Source organism: Neopelma chrysocephalum, unplaced genomic scaffold (genome assembly GCF_003984885.1).
Source record: "Neopelma chrysocephalum unplaced genomic scaffold, ASM398488v2 Primary Assembly neopelma1_252, whole genome shotgun sequence".
In the NCBI taxonomy this organism is placed as follows: domain Eukaryota; kingdom Metazoa; phylum Chordata; class Aves; order Passeriformes; family Pipridae; genus Neopelma; species Neopelma chrysocephalum.
This window is the reverse complement of record NW_020897914.1, coordinates 118196-130782: the sequence shown is the minus strand read 5'-3', so window position 1 is coordinate 130782 and position 12587 is coordinate 118196. Positions and strand designations below refer to the sequence as shown.

General features: G+C 41.2%; 1 protein-coding gene and 1 long non-coding RNA gene across 2 annotated transcripts in view; both read right to left on the bottom strand.

Moving 5' to 3' along the window:
* Positions 1-12587, bottom strand: part of HS6ST1 (heparan sulfate 6-O-sulfotransferase 1) — a 187648-nt gene that overhangs the window by 151565 nt on the left and 23496 nt on the right. The window lies entirely within an intron of this gene.
* The window catches only part of LOC113977559, a 58023-nt gene that overhangs the window by 44422 nt on the left and 1014 nt on the right, over positions 1-12587 (bottom strand). The gene's annotated exons all lie outside the window — the stretch shown is intronic.

Below are 12587 nucleotides of genomic sequence, written 5' to 3'. Positions count from 1 at the left end.
TAGTCATGGCCATCCCTTCTCTAGGGAAAGGTGTGCAGAGATCTGGCCAAGGGTGGGGAAATCGCATGATGATGATGATGCATTGCAGAGACATAAAATCCTTCCAGTGGTCAGAATTTCATTGCCTCATCTTCTGGCACCATCCTTTGAGACTGAGATCGCAGAGGATGATACACAGTCCTGTCTGACAGACACACCTTCCTCTGGAGAGGGGAAAAGTGGTCATGGAAAGAATCAAACCTTGCAGACAGCAGCACTTCATACTGAGATAGGGCCATAACCGAAACCAAATAAAAAGAACAGTTGATAAAATACAGAGAGTGAGCTCTGGAGCCTGGGATCACTCTCACAAACACTGAAAGGGAAGTTCAGTCACCAAAGCTCAATAATTAATTTGAAGATATGAAACATGGTATCAGAAGTAAATCTTTGTCTTTAAGACCCAAAATGCTCAATCCTGTAGGTTGTCTGCAGCTGTACAAATCTACTTAAACTGCCAAGACCAAAAAGCTGAACAGGAATCTGAAATTGCAGCACTTGGATTCCCACAGCAACCAGAGATAAGGAAGATCAGGAACAGTCATTTTAGTGTTTGCTAACCAATGCCCCCTTTCTCCCTTCCCTCTCCCCCCAAACAGTTTAAATTACATGGTGTTTAACCTAGCTGGATACTTTATTTATTTAAGACAGGGATGTGCCCTCTGGTTAGCAATCAAATAAGCTACCCCGTCTGAAATCAGCAATAATGACATTTTCCCTCTGTGAAATGCTGTTTCTTCAGAACATGCACACAATTTTTGGAGGGGACCCCACCACAAACCTCACCAAAACACACAAAAAACTCCCTCAAACTAACCCAAACTAGTTCTGCTTATCCTTGCCAACATCATCTTCACGCTCTTTTCCACCACCTCAAAACACGCCACAAGCAGGCAGTCACTGCCTTCCCTCTGCAGGGGATGAGCATGGAGAAGACAAACCAAATAACTAAGTATCAACCCGCTTAGTGACATGTAACACGAATCCTTGGCTGCACCTAAGGGAAAGGAAGGGCAGCTGCTGAAGCCAGGGGACACCAACTCCTGCAGTAAAACAAGGGTGTGGAACCGGCTCTGAAATCAATTAGTTTCCTCCAAACTCCCAAAGAATCACCAACTCCCATTTCACAGCCCAGTACCTGTGTGTGGCTAACAGAGCTGTTTCCCTCTCTCTGTTCTGCTCAGAAGAGCGGAAAGTTTTCAGATCTAAGGCAAAAACAAGTCCCAGGGTGGCTCCAGCCCATGGAAAAGGGAATCAATCTGTGGGACCATTAAGTTGCTCCTGGGTGCAGTGAGCTCTCCAAACAACTGTGGCAGTCTGTTCAAAGCCTTGCCATAACCCATTCCCTCCCTTGGTGTGCTAATGCAGTAACAAAATGCATTAAACCAATCTCAAATAAGTACTGAAGGTTAGGGTTCGTAAATATAAATGCAAGACAAGAAATAAAACTTGGGTCCATTGAAGAATTATCACTGCTCTGCTCAAGTTTATTCCCAAGAGAAAGCAAATGCATCAAAAGCTTTCGAGTGAAGGACACATTTAACTTGCTTTTCATCACTTGAGAACTGCTGTTTAAATTGAAAAGCTTTCTATTTACAGCAAGGCATTAACAATTACAAAGAAAATAAAAATCTGTGTTCCTTTCTCAACACGTATTCCCATGTCTTCTATTTCAAGGGTGCTCATAATGACTTTTTGTTGATTTTTAAGAAAAAAAAGGACACAGGCTGATTACTTTCGTTTCGGTGATTATTCACCGAACAGAAGAGAGACAGACTACACAAACTTTGGCTAAGATACTGTAAAACTCAAACAGAACGAGCTCTACTTCGTGCTTGCCAGCATGAGAAGCAAGGAAAAACTTTAAATGCTCTCCTTACTCTCTGTTTCCTACTATGCAGGCACACCTTGAGCTGAGTAACCCCATTGGAACCAGGGAGCTCTGGGCACAAAGCAGCACAGGGGTGCTGCTCAGACTGCAGCCTCCTCCAGACCTGGAAAAAACAGCACCAACATCCTTCTTCCCCCATCCTGCTGCAAGCCTGGGAACATGTACAGACAACTGGACTTGCAAGCTGGGACACCCACAAAGCTCATCTCGAGACAAATTAAACAGTGCTGTACCAAATCCACACATCTCTCCTTTTATGCTTCAGAAATGTTAATTTTTATATGTTTGCTACATTTGTTTGGAAATTATTATTTTTAGAAGAGAGACCTCTTCCTTCAGGGAAGAATTTTCCAACAATCTGGTATTTTTTACTGATCACTGCATGTTTAATTTAGAGTTCACTGCCATTGTTTATTTCCCTTAAAATTACTACCAGGCCCACAGATATGATAGCTGGATGTTTTTCTAATATGTTTTTCCACATTTTTGCGGGTTGTTTTTCAATTCCTTGGCTCTGAACACTCTTTTAGCTGTCACAAATTAAGCTGATCACAGCATCTCCTGTTCCCAACAAGAGGACAACCCAGTTCTCACTGAAATCAATAGGAGCTTTGCCACTGATGGCAGTGCAAGTAAGATCATGCACTCAGCCTCTGTAACATAAGTAAACAAACATTTTCATTTTCATGTCTGAACTGGTAATGCTGGAATAATAGGTATTTTTCTTATTCTAATAAATGGAAAAAAAAAATCTAAGTATAATTGCAATTCGGCTGCTGCCTGAAGGAAGGAAAACAAAACCCAATGAAGCTTTTTATTACACTTGCTGTTTGCAGAAAGGATGAATGATCCATTTGTGTCTTCCTACTCCATTTAGGAGAGGTGCCCAAGCTCTGGTAGAACACCCACCAAACTCCTCTATTTACTGGAGATGTTACTGCCCCAGATTTTACCCATGTGACACACAAGTTTACTCCTTCCAGGCTGCACACTGCCCTGTTCCATTACCATTGATTTCAGCAGAGTTATTTTATAACCCTAAATACCAAATTTTACTGTCAAATTTTGACTGTAAGGGTCTTGGATTAGCACCGATAAAAGAGGTACCTTTGAAAAGAAAGACATTAATGTTGATGTTAAGGGCAAAAGAAAGAGCTTCATCTGGCCTCTACAGTTAGCATACAACAGTCAAAAGCAGTAAAGTTACACAATATTTTGTTAGATAACCATAAAAGCTTATTTCTTCTTCTTTGTTTAGGAAAATAAAAAAGACAGGTGACAGTCCATGCACTGCAGTGCTACTACTCCCACTTAACCCAGAGGGTGCAATACTCAGTGATCTCCCTGCTCACCCTTCCACCAATGCTGCTGCTGCACACCCAGATCATCCCCACTGCAGCTACACTGTGCCAACCCTGCCCTCAGGGAATGTGCTGGGCACGGGGCAGAGGGGCACCTGACTCTGTTACAGGACCTCCCTGGCTCAGTCTCCAGCTGTAAGTCCTCAGCTCAGCACAGAGACAGAGCAACTTTGGTTAATAACGGGATATCTACATCAATTTATAGCAGCTGAGAAAATAAGCTGGTGTTCTCTTTTTTCTCATCCATTTTCTCTTTTGAAGCATCAGCTGTTCAGATGCAAATACGAAGATCCAGTAAGCAAAGTGTTTCAGAGAAAGCAGAAAAGCAACCCATCTGTAAAACAGACCTGTGTAAACCCAACTTCCAAAGACACTCAGCTGTTTCAGAAAAGCAGACTTCTCTTTAAATTAATGACAGACAGGACAATCTGTGATCAAGCAATGAATCAGACTGGAATTAAGGGTATAAATTCTTTTGTGCCCTCAGTTCTATCCAGTATCTGGTGAGGCTGACTCTGCATTTTCCCAGTGCCACCCAGTTGTAACCCCTAGCAGCACAGGACCTCTCCCTGTATCCAAGATAAGGGAAGGATTTAGTTAAGACTGCAAGAAGATATAAACTTTGCTTCCTTCCAGGTATTCTGCAACCTGTAAAAAGAACCAACAGCAGTAATACAAACAACAGACTTTTATGGCTCATGATCTCAGAGATCACCATCACAGGTTTTCTTATCTTTTGAGACACCCTTCACTTAGCAAGACACCTACTCAACAAATGCAATTGCATAACACAAGCAAAAGGATACTTTCCAAATAAACTAGCCCCATGTGGTATTAATGCCAGGCAGCCTCTGTGTTCAAGGCACAAGTACCACTGCTCCTTCTTGCAGCCACTTCAGGTATGTTTGAGGTCACAATTCCTTTCAGAACAGACAGTCGCTGATCATAAGGACTGGCTGTTTCATAACTACAACATCTGCTTGTGGAACTATTTCTTATTATTTAAATGGCAAGGAGCCAGTTGGGACTTTTCTGAATCAGTGAAGGTCTCTCTTATAAACTTGAGCCTCTTTGTAAAGCACTGATAAAAAACAGGAAGCAACTTCTAAAACTCTGCCTTCAGCCTATTATTTTTCACTTCCAAGGAAATCCATTCCCAGTCCAGCCAGGAAGATTCATCACAGAGCTCTACAGCAGTCAGTGAACTACCGAGATATGTTAATGCAGCGCTCACAGCCAGGTACCCAACATGGGCAGTGGGGATAATCAGCTGCTGAAGAGAAAACTTCCTGTATAAGCAAAATGCCAGACTGCTCCATCATTTGAAACATTGCAATGAACAAAGACATCAAAGATGGACCCTGTCATTTACTCCCACTTGCACAGTTCCTATAATGTGCATCCACCCTTACAGGTAAGTGAGAGACACAGAGTCAAAACATTGTATTTTTAGATGCTGTAATGTCCAAAGCAAACAAAGACCTTAAGGACTCCTGAGCTTTAACTCTGCATTTCTCACGTTTTACAAACTGACATCAAGCTTTTAATGTCATTCCCAATGCAAGAATTTATGCTTATTCCTGAAGCAGACATTGTAAACATATTGATTCTTCCCCAAAAAGCAGCAGTATTTTCATCCATGCCACCAAGTATCTACTGACACACATCCAGTAAATCACCTGTTGACTGACTGGGAGCATATTGTTTCCACTGCCGGGCACCAAGTACCACGTGCATGTGACTCATTGATCTCCCTTACAAAAAGCTGAGCAGAACCATTAAGCAATTTTTTTTCTAAGCATCATATCCATCTACTAATCAGCAAAGAACTCTATAGTTTCATCCATGTACACAGCACAGGCCCTTTCTTTTTCAGAGGCTTCATTGATAACTGGACTCAGAGAGGGAAGAGGCTGTACAGAGCTCTCTAAGTGTACAGTGGGGCATAACTGTGAGAACCCATCATTTTTCTTTAAGTTTTTAATAGTCAGTTGGCACAGGAGAGCTTGGTTTTCTTCAAAAGCCTGCATTTCTTCCTGTCCCAGTGAATATTTAACTATTCCCTGGTGATACTGTGTTAAGAAGTCATGCATGGTACATTGGTTTAATAACTCTTTGGGATATGAGATGGCATGTCATACTCAATCTACCACAGAAGCCACTCCAGTCAGGTGGAAACAGTTGTTGAGGGCAGTGCTGATTTGTGTAACAACTGCACTCTTGCACATCATCTGACCGCTTTGCTGAGCTCCGGGCCTTCCACAAGCAGTACAGATGACAGGTGAAGTCCAGGCTAAGAATGGATACCCACCAACACCATTAAAAATGGCAAAGAAAGAGCTTCACCCCTTGTTTTATTTACTATATAGACAGGACTTAAGGTTTTATTTTTACTCTCCTCCTCCCCTTCATTGCCCTGTCTCGCTGTATCCAAGTACCACAGTTGGTGGAGGTGGCTCATTGCACGTTTCTCTGTCCAGAAGATGAGCAGCAATCAGGGCCAGCACAGAAAGGGTGTCTTGTACCCTTGCAGGATAAGGCACTGCACTGATTCCCCACCTCAGCTCTGAATTCAAATGCTTTTGCAGTTTCAAGAGCTTTATGCATATTTTCCAAATCTCAAGTTCAAGACACTGAAGAAATGTTTGGAGATCATCCACCCATATCATTCTCTCACTACAATCACTGAGCTTTACACAGCAATAAGCACTAACCTCCCACTCTCTCAGTTTAGTCACAAAGAGAGAGCAAGACAGTGTCATCTCCTCTAATGCCCCAGCCTTTCCACCATGATCCCTCTTCCCAATTTCTTCCAGCTTACTCTGGTGGTTCTCTCTGTGTAACATACTTAATGTTCAAACATGACAAATATAGCAGAATAAGCTGTGCAACATTATTATAATGCTGCTGGCAAGATCAAAATTTAAAACAGACTTTAAATATATCATATGCCACATGAACTATATCAAGTATATTCATCCAGTACATGCCCTTACTATAAAACAGTACCTCCTCAGAAGGGTGAATTTCAGTTGTTCATTCCAGTTTTTCTGCAGGTAAACACAGCTAAACAAATCCCTCCTTGTTGGGAATGGAAAATTAAAGGACTAATAATGAAAATTTTCTAACACACAGATTGGCAGTTTGTCAAGAAATACATCTATTGTATGTTCAGGGTAATTTTATCAAATTAGTCTTACTTCACCATTTCCTCTTTCCCTACTCATGTAATTACAAACATCACACAGCAGGCACTAAAACTTTCTAGAGTAAATTCAAAGCAAAACCAACACAACCACTGAAAATTCCATACATCACTATAAAAACCTCAACCCCTCGAAAACTATTTTTACAAACACTGTTTTTACCATCTGGATGGGCCTACCACCCCCACCATAGTTTGATCTAACTCTGCTCTTAGAGAATAAAACTATGCCATACACTTCTTTACGAAGACATTTGCTGATTTCAAGTAAAATCTCTCCTAAACTCTGTTTCAACAGACTTACCTATTCCATGTCAGGTCAACACAAACTTATAGAGCTCAGCTTTCAACTCCTTACAAGAGACAACTGAAATCAAGTGGTAGAAAAATTAAATGAGAACATAAGCCAGTAAGACCCTACGTGAGTATTTAAGAGGTATTGGTGCCCCACAGCTCCAAACACTTTGCCAGGAACAAGGAGTTTACCTTAGGGGATGTACCTACGTTCTCTGCTCTTTTCTGTTTTTCTTTTGTTCTCATCTCCTGTGTATGCAGGACAAACTGGAAAATATCTCATATGGAATTGATAATAGACCTACTGGAATTCAAATATTTACCACAGGGGAATCAGTCATGCAGTGCTTTTTCCTGCAAGCAATCATATACTCCCAGCACAGATAACATTTTCACATATAAATAAAGCCACATATCGTTCCTATTTCAATTTGGAAAGTATCAAACTTCCAGCTGTAGCAGCTATGGAAAAAAATACACTCACAGTGCACCAAACCCACCCAAATCTTCAGACTTTCACGCTGAAGTTTTAATTAAAAGAGACTATTCACATGTTTAAAGACACGCATGTGCAGTAACATCTGCAGATTTAAAATCTCACTGGGTACTCCTGTGAATCATGGAAGATATTACCACCTATAAGCACTGAGGCTGCAAAGCCAATTTCCATTAGTTCCGGTTCTGCCCAAGCCACTCCATGGAAATATTCCAATTGTTTGTACCGCCTAAATTATCTCAGTCAGACACCTCAATGTGTTTGTTGTTCACCGCGTTTCGGCAGAAGGTGTCACGCTACGCCAGCACGTCGGGCCTTACACGGGGAAACGGCTTATCAGTGACAGCTTCTTTCAGCATGGAACAAGCAATAGTGGAAAGTGCAAACCAATTTAATTTAACAGAAGGGATTCACACCATGGCACGCAGTTGTCCATTAACAGAACAAACCCCTGTCCCCCTCCCTTTCTCCAGTCGGCAATTGCAGCAAATCTTCCATGAAAATACATTTCCTGTAATGTTCTGGTCATGGTCGGCAAGAGCTGCAACCCATTTCCATAAAGTCACCATGTGGAAAATTGCCTTGGCTGTTAAAATGGACTAATGCAAAGGAATTTTTTTCTTAATGTTGAAGGCATCAATCCTTTTCAAAAAACTCCAGTTTTCGGGACATTAACAGGTCACCTACCAGCCATAAGGCAGAGCCCTCAAACTAAAAAGACAGCAAATCAAAGAGCTGTAAAGAAAATAAGAAAAAAACCCCCACCTTCATCCAAGTATCACTTGCAGATCGCTAACCCAGCAAACATGTAGAGAAAGGAGGCCTGAAGAAACTTTGTAACAGCAACTCTGTTTTTACCAAAGTGTAATCCTCATGCTGCAACTGGTAAACCAAAACACTTCCACAGTATTAGTCAGCCCCCCAAAAGTTAAATCCTGAGTCTGCAGCCAAGTGACTGTATGATAGAACAACTCAGACTGTTAAAGGAGATGCAGAGAGGCTTTCAGGACTGGAGTCTCACTCTCCAACACTGCTGTTATCTGGTGAATTTACTCTTTAGCTCCCAGTGGATCTGCACAGATCCTGTTCCCCATTCTTGCCCTACAGGGCTGATTGAGCCCATAACTTTTACCTACACCTGTCTCAGGCTTCTCCTGCAGTGTTTCTGCACAGATGAGTGAAACACATCTCCCTTGCACACTGCCCTCCCTCAGCTTTTCAGCTGTGCTGGACCAAGGAGGGGAGCCACAAATTTGGTACAAGAGGTGAGGGCCTGCAGCTCAGACTGTCGGGAGTGTCCCATTGCTCAAGGCCCACCATACTGAGTTGAAGGAGCTTTGCATTCTCTCTCTGTCTCTGGAAACCCCTTTGAACTTTGGGGTGTTAGAAGGCTAGAAGCTGCCAAATGATATTGCCTGATCTGGAGAAGTTTCCAAGTGAATTTTATAGAAATGCCTGATAGATAAGACACAGGTAGAGAAGGAATTTCTTTTTGGAAAGGAGAGACACTCAATGTGCAATCAATCAAGTGGCACTGATTGATCTCAAACCAGTTCCTAAACTGGTAAATGCAAACTTAAAGGCAGAGCCCTGCAGAGTCTTCTGGTTGTGTTTTGCAGGTGACATAACCAAATTACCTGCAAAAAATTAAACAAAATATTGTTGGCTACAATATTTTTACACATCAGGAACGTAACAAATCAAGTGCTACCACCGTGTAGAGTTATAAAAAAGCTCACAAAGCTTATGCTAGGAACCTTGAAGTACAGGACAGCAGAGGCATTACTGATACCATTTGGAAAACAGGGAAGTGAGAGAAAAACTGAAAAAAAAAAAATTCAGGAAGTTCAGTATAATGGAACTGGGAAACAGAAATCTCTGGACATGCGTTACTTGCAATGCATCTGCTGGAAGTTTGGGAACTTCTCAAAATCAGGCCAAAGGTGTCTAAAGTTGGGCACTATTATAAATATATTAAAAATAAGGACGTTTTTGAAGATATAAAGTTTGTTTCAGAAGCCTAAGGCTTTGCAAAATTAAAATAGAACAGAAAATAGGTCCTGGAAATCTTTAATCCCCAGGTGCTATTGTAGCAGTAGGTCAATTTTGGATTACTGTACAAGAAGGAAAGGCAAAGATCACTGTAAGCCTTAAGAAAGGGTCATCAAAGCAAAGAAGAAAAAAATTTTAAGGAGATTAAATATCTGATTAAAATAACTAATAGAGCCTAGAAAAATATAAGTTTGTGAGCACATAAGTTCACTGAAATTTAAAATTTTTTTGTGATAAGGAATGTACTGACTACTAAATTCTCGTGGCTGTGGTTCCAGGCTCAAAGCTGTGCCTAAGAACATAGATCTAGAAATACAATGACAAGTATTCCTGTTTTGCCCTTGCTGGCCCCAGCAAGAAATCAAGATGTACCTCCACAGTATCTACATGAACAAAGAAGCTACTTTACAATGTTCTTCTGTCTCTTCAAACTTCATTGGTTCCTTTTCTGGAAAAAGCACTCCATCACCTTTTTTCAATCCTGAGAGGCAGCTAGGGGAAAAAAAACCACACAAGGAAAGAAATGGGAATAGAGGAGCACTCTGTGTATGTGTGTTGTACACACCATCAGAAGGGTGTAGTGTTTGGTTAATGTGTGTGGTTAAGAGGGACATACATATTTCAGAGTACAGAAACTGCAGTTAGAGGGGTGCATGAGAAAATCTCCATAATGCTGGTTTCTTTCTGTATAATCTTGCTTTCTATTCATCATATTTGCTATGCAAAAATTTAGTGCATTCAGGGTCAGTGAGCAGCTGAAGTACCTTGAAAGAAAAGTCTAACCTCTCCTAATCATGTGTGCTTCCTGTAACCACTCCGTCAGCCCTCTGATTTATGATTCCCACACTGCCCCTGTGATTAAAAGCATGACGGTTTGTTTGCATTTCTACTTAGGCTGATTATTTTTTTGCCCTTCCTCCACCTTCAGACAAGACGCTGCAGATGACAGGTCTGAGGGTCCAACAGCACGAGCAGGATGCTGCCCTGCAGCACTGCTGCCCTCAGGGCCATCACCCAGAGAACACACTGTGTCTGCTGACAGCTTCAGCACTGGCCACTGGGTTTTACTCTAACTACCAACGAGCTGGTTTCAATTTCTTCTCTGTTTAGACTTGAAAACCTGAAGTTTCCAGGAATACCAATTAGACTAAATGAGAAGACATTTTTCAATTCAGGTCCCTGTAAAGCCTAACCTGAGAAGCGCCGTGGGTTTTGCCTGACTGACAAAGCAGCTGCTGGGTACTTTTGAAAACACTGCCTCCCAGTCATGCTGGCAACTCCTCACTGGTCAGGCAGGTACTGAATAGCACAGTGGTAGACAAGGAGAAATTACAGTTTAATAGTAATGAGGTCCAATGATACTTGCAAAGGAGAATACCCACAGCAACAACAGGCAGGTTCAACCAGAAAAATAATATCCATGTTATGTCAGAGACATGACTAGTGCAGAAATTAAGAGGCATCCCAACAAGTAAGCAACACACTGAATTTGCTGCTCTGAAAATACAAGACAGGGAGCCAGATGTCATGACCAAGATCAGCATCTTAGTTCACTATGGCACAGCTATCGAGGATGCACCACACGTCTGGGAGGCTAAAAGAACGTGGAAAAGTGGCTCCTGGCTGGTTGCTACTCTGTCATGATCTCTGTAGCTCCATGAGTGTGCAAATGTTAGTGCACAGATGGAAAAGACCATTGTTTCCACACAGGAAGCCAATGGATACACAAATGAATAATGCACTCCCCCAAGGCAGAGTGTGCTCTCCAGACAGGGAGCTTGCAGGTCCAGGATGAGTAAATTAGCTCATGTATGGTTAGTGCCAACAGCCATTAAAAATATCTGTAAGGCTATAAAGACACTTGTGTGTACAAAGGGCACCCATTTTTGGAGAGCCAAAAAGAAATTACCATGAATGAAAAATTAATATAAGTCTGACCAAGTCTTGGCAAACTTTTATAATGCTGAGCAATACAGTAAAAATGCGTATTTTCTTGTTCGGGCATGTCTACAAACTGGCTTAATACCATCTGCTGAAGGTAACAAGAAAAACAACACACCAGTAGGGTTTTGTTAAGAATTTGACTAAACCAACTAAGGTATCCTCTCTTTTGTCATCTCTGCAATCACAGAAGTCTTCCTTTCTTTAGAAAAGTAGCTGTCAGTATTAATAACTCTGCAAAGCAGTGTTTGAGTAAGAAGTCTCAGCCATTTTTACTGTGCTCCATCAACCTCGTCCCATCCAGTTTTGCTTTTCATCTCCCCCCTGAAAACAACAGAGACACTACACAGAATTTTCCCTTCTTTTCACATAGCTTTTGTTTAAAACCAAAATTGACAACAATCCTTTTTTAATGTCATGACGTGACAAAACAACGATACATCTCCTCCCATGACCATTGTTTTTCCTCTCCAACAACTGGATTATTACTGGGTGGCACATCAAATGCTAGAAAAACATACACGTACAACATGGTTAGTATCTGCCAGGTTCCATGATGTTATTTCCCTTGCATTAAAAGAATATGATTAACTTGAGCTTGTACTGCCTCAGTAGTTTTTTTTCTGCAGTCACAGAATTCCTACGTATTTATATCTCATGGCATTTCATGAACTTGTGAAATCTTCTGTGTTTCTTTCTGAAGCAGAAAACAGTAATTTCAGCAGAAATACGAATTTCATTATGTTTGACTGACAAGCTCAGGCCACATAACTGACTTAACATACACAAGGCGTGCTCCCTTTTCTTTTGATTTATGAGTCTGCACTAGAGTTACTTTTTTCTGCAGGAACAGAAGCAGAGTATGTTTCTATAGCTATATCTCTATTTCGCCCTCACTACTTTTAATCTGTAACCTTTATATAGAACATCTGTTGCTGCAAGAGTAACTGAAAGTTCCAGTGAGTGTGCAGTAGTAACAGCCCTCATGGCAGTCTAATACCATTACCAAAAATCCAACCTTCACAGGCAGGATTTTTGACCAACACCAACACCTCTGGAAATGTACTGACAATTGCAGTAACATCATTTTCCATATTGACTTGCCACTAAATCATATTATCTCTTACATTTCATTTCAAAGGAACTGCCAGAAAGAAAAGATCATGCTGTGTTTTTCAGTTGTTTGTACATTATTTCAACTATGTACCTTTTACTGGGTGATTTAATTTTAGGCCTCCTTTTTCATTAAAGAATCCACATCCAATACAGAGAAAAACAAGGCTCTATCCCCAATTTAGTTCTAACCCC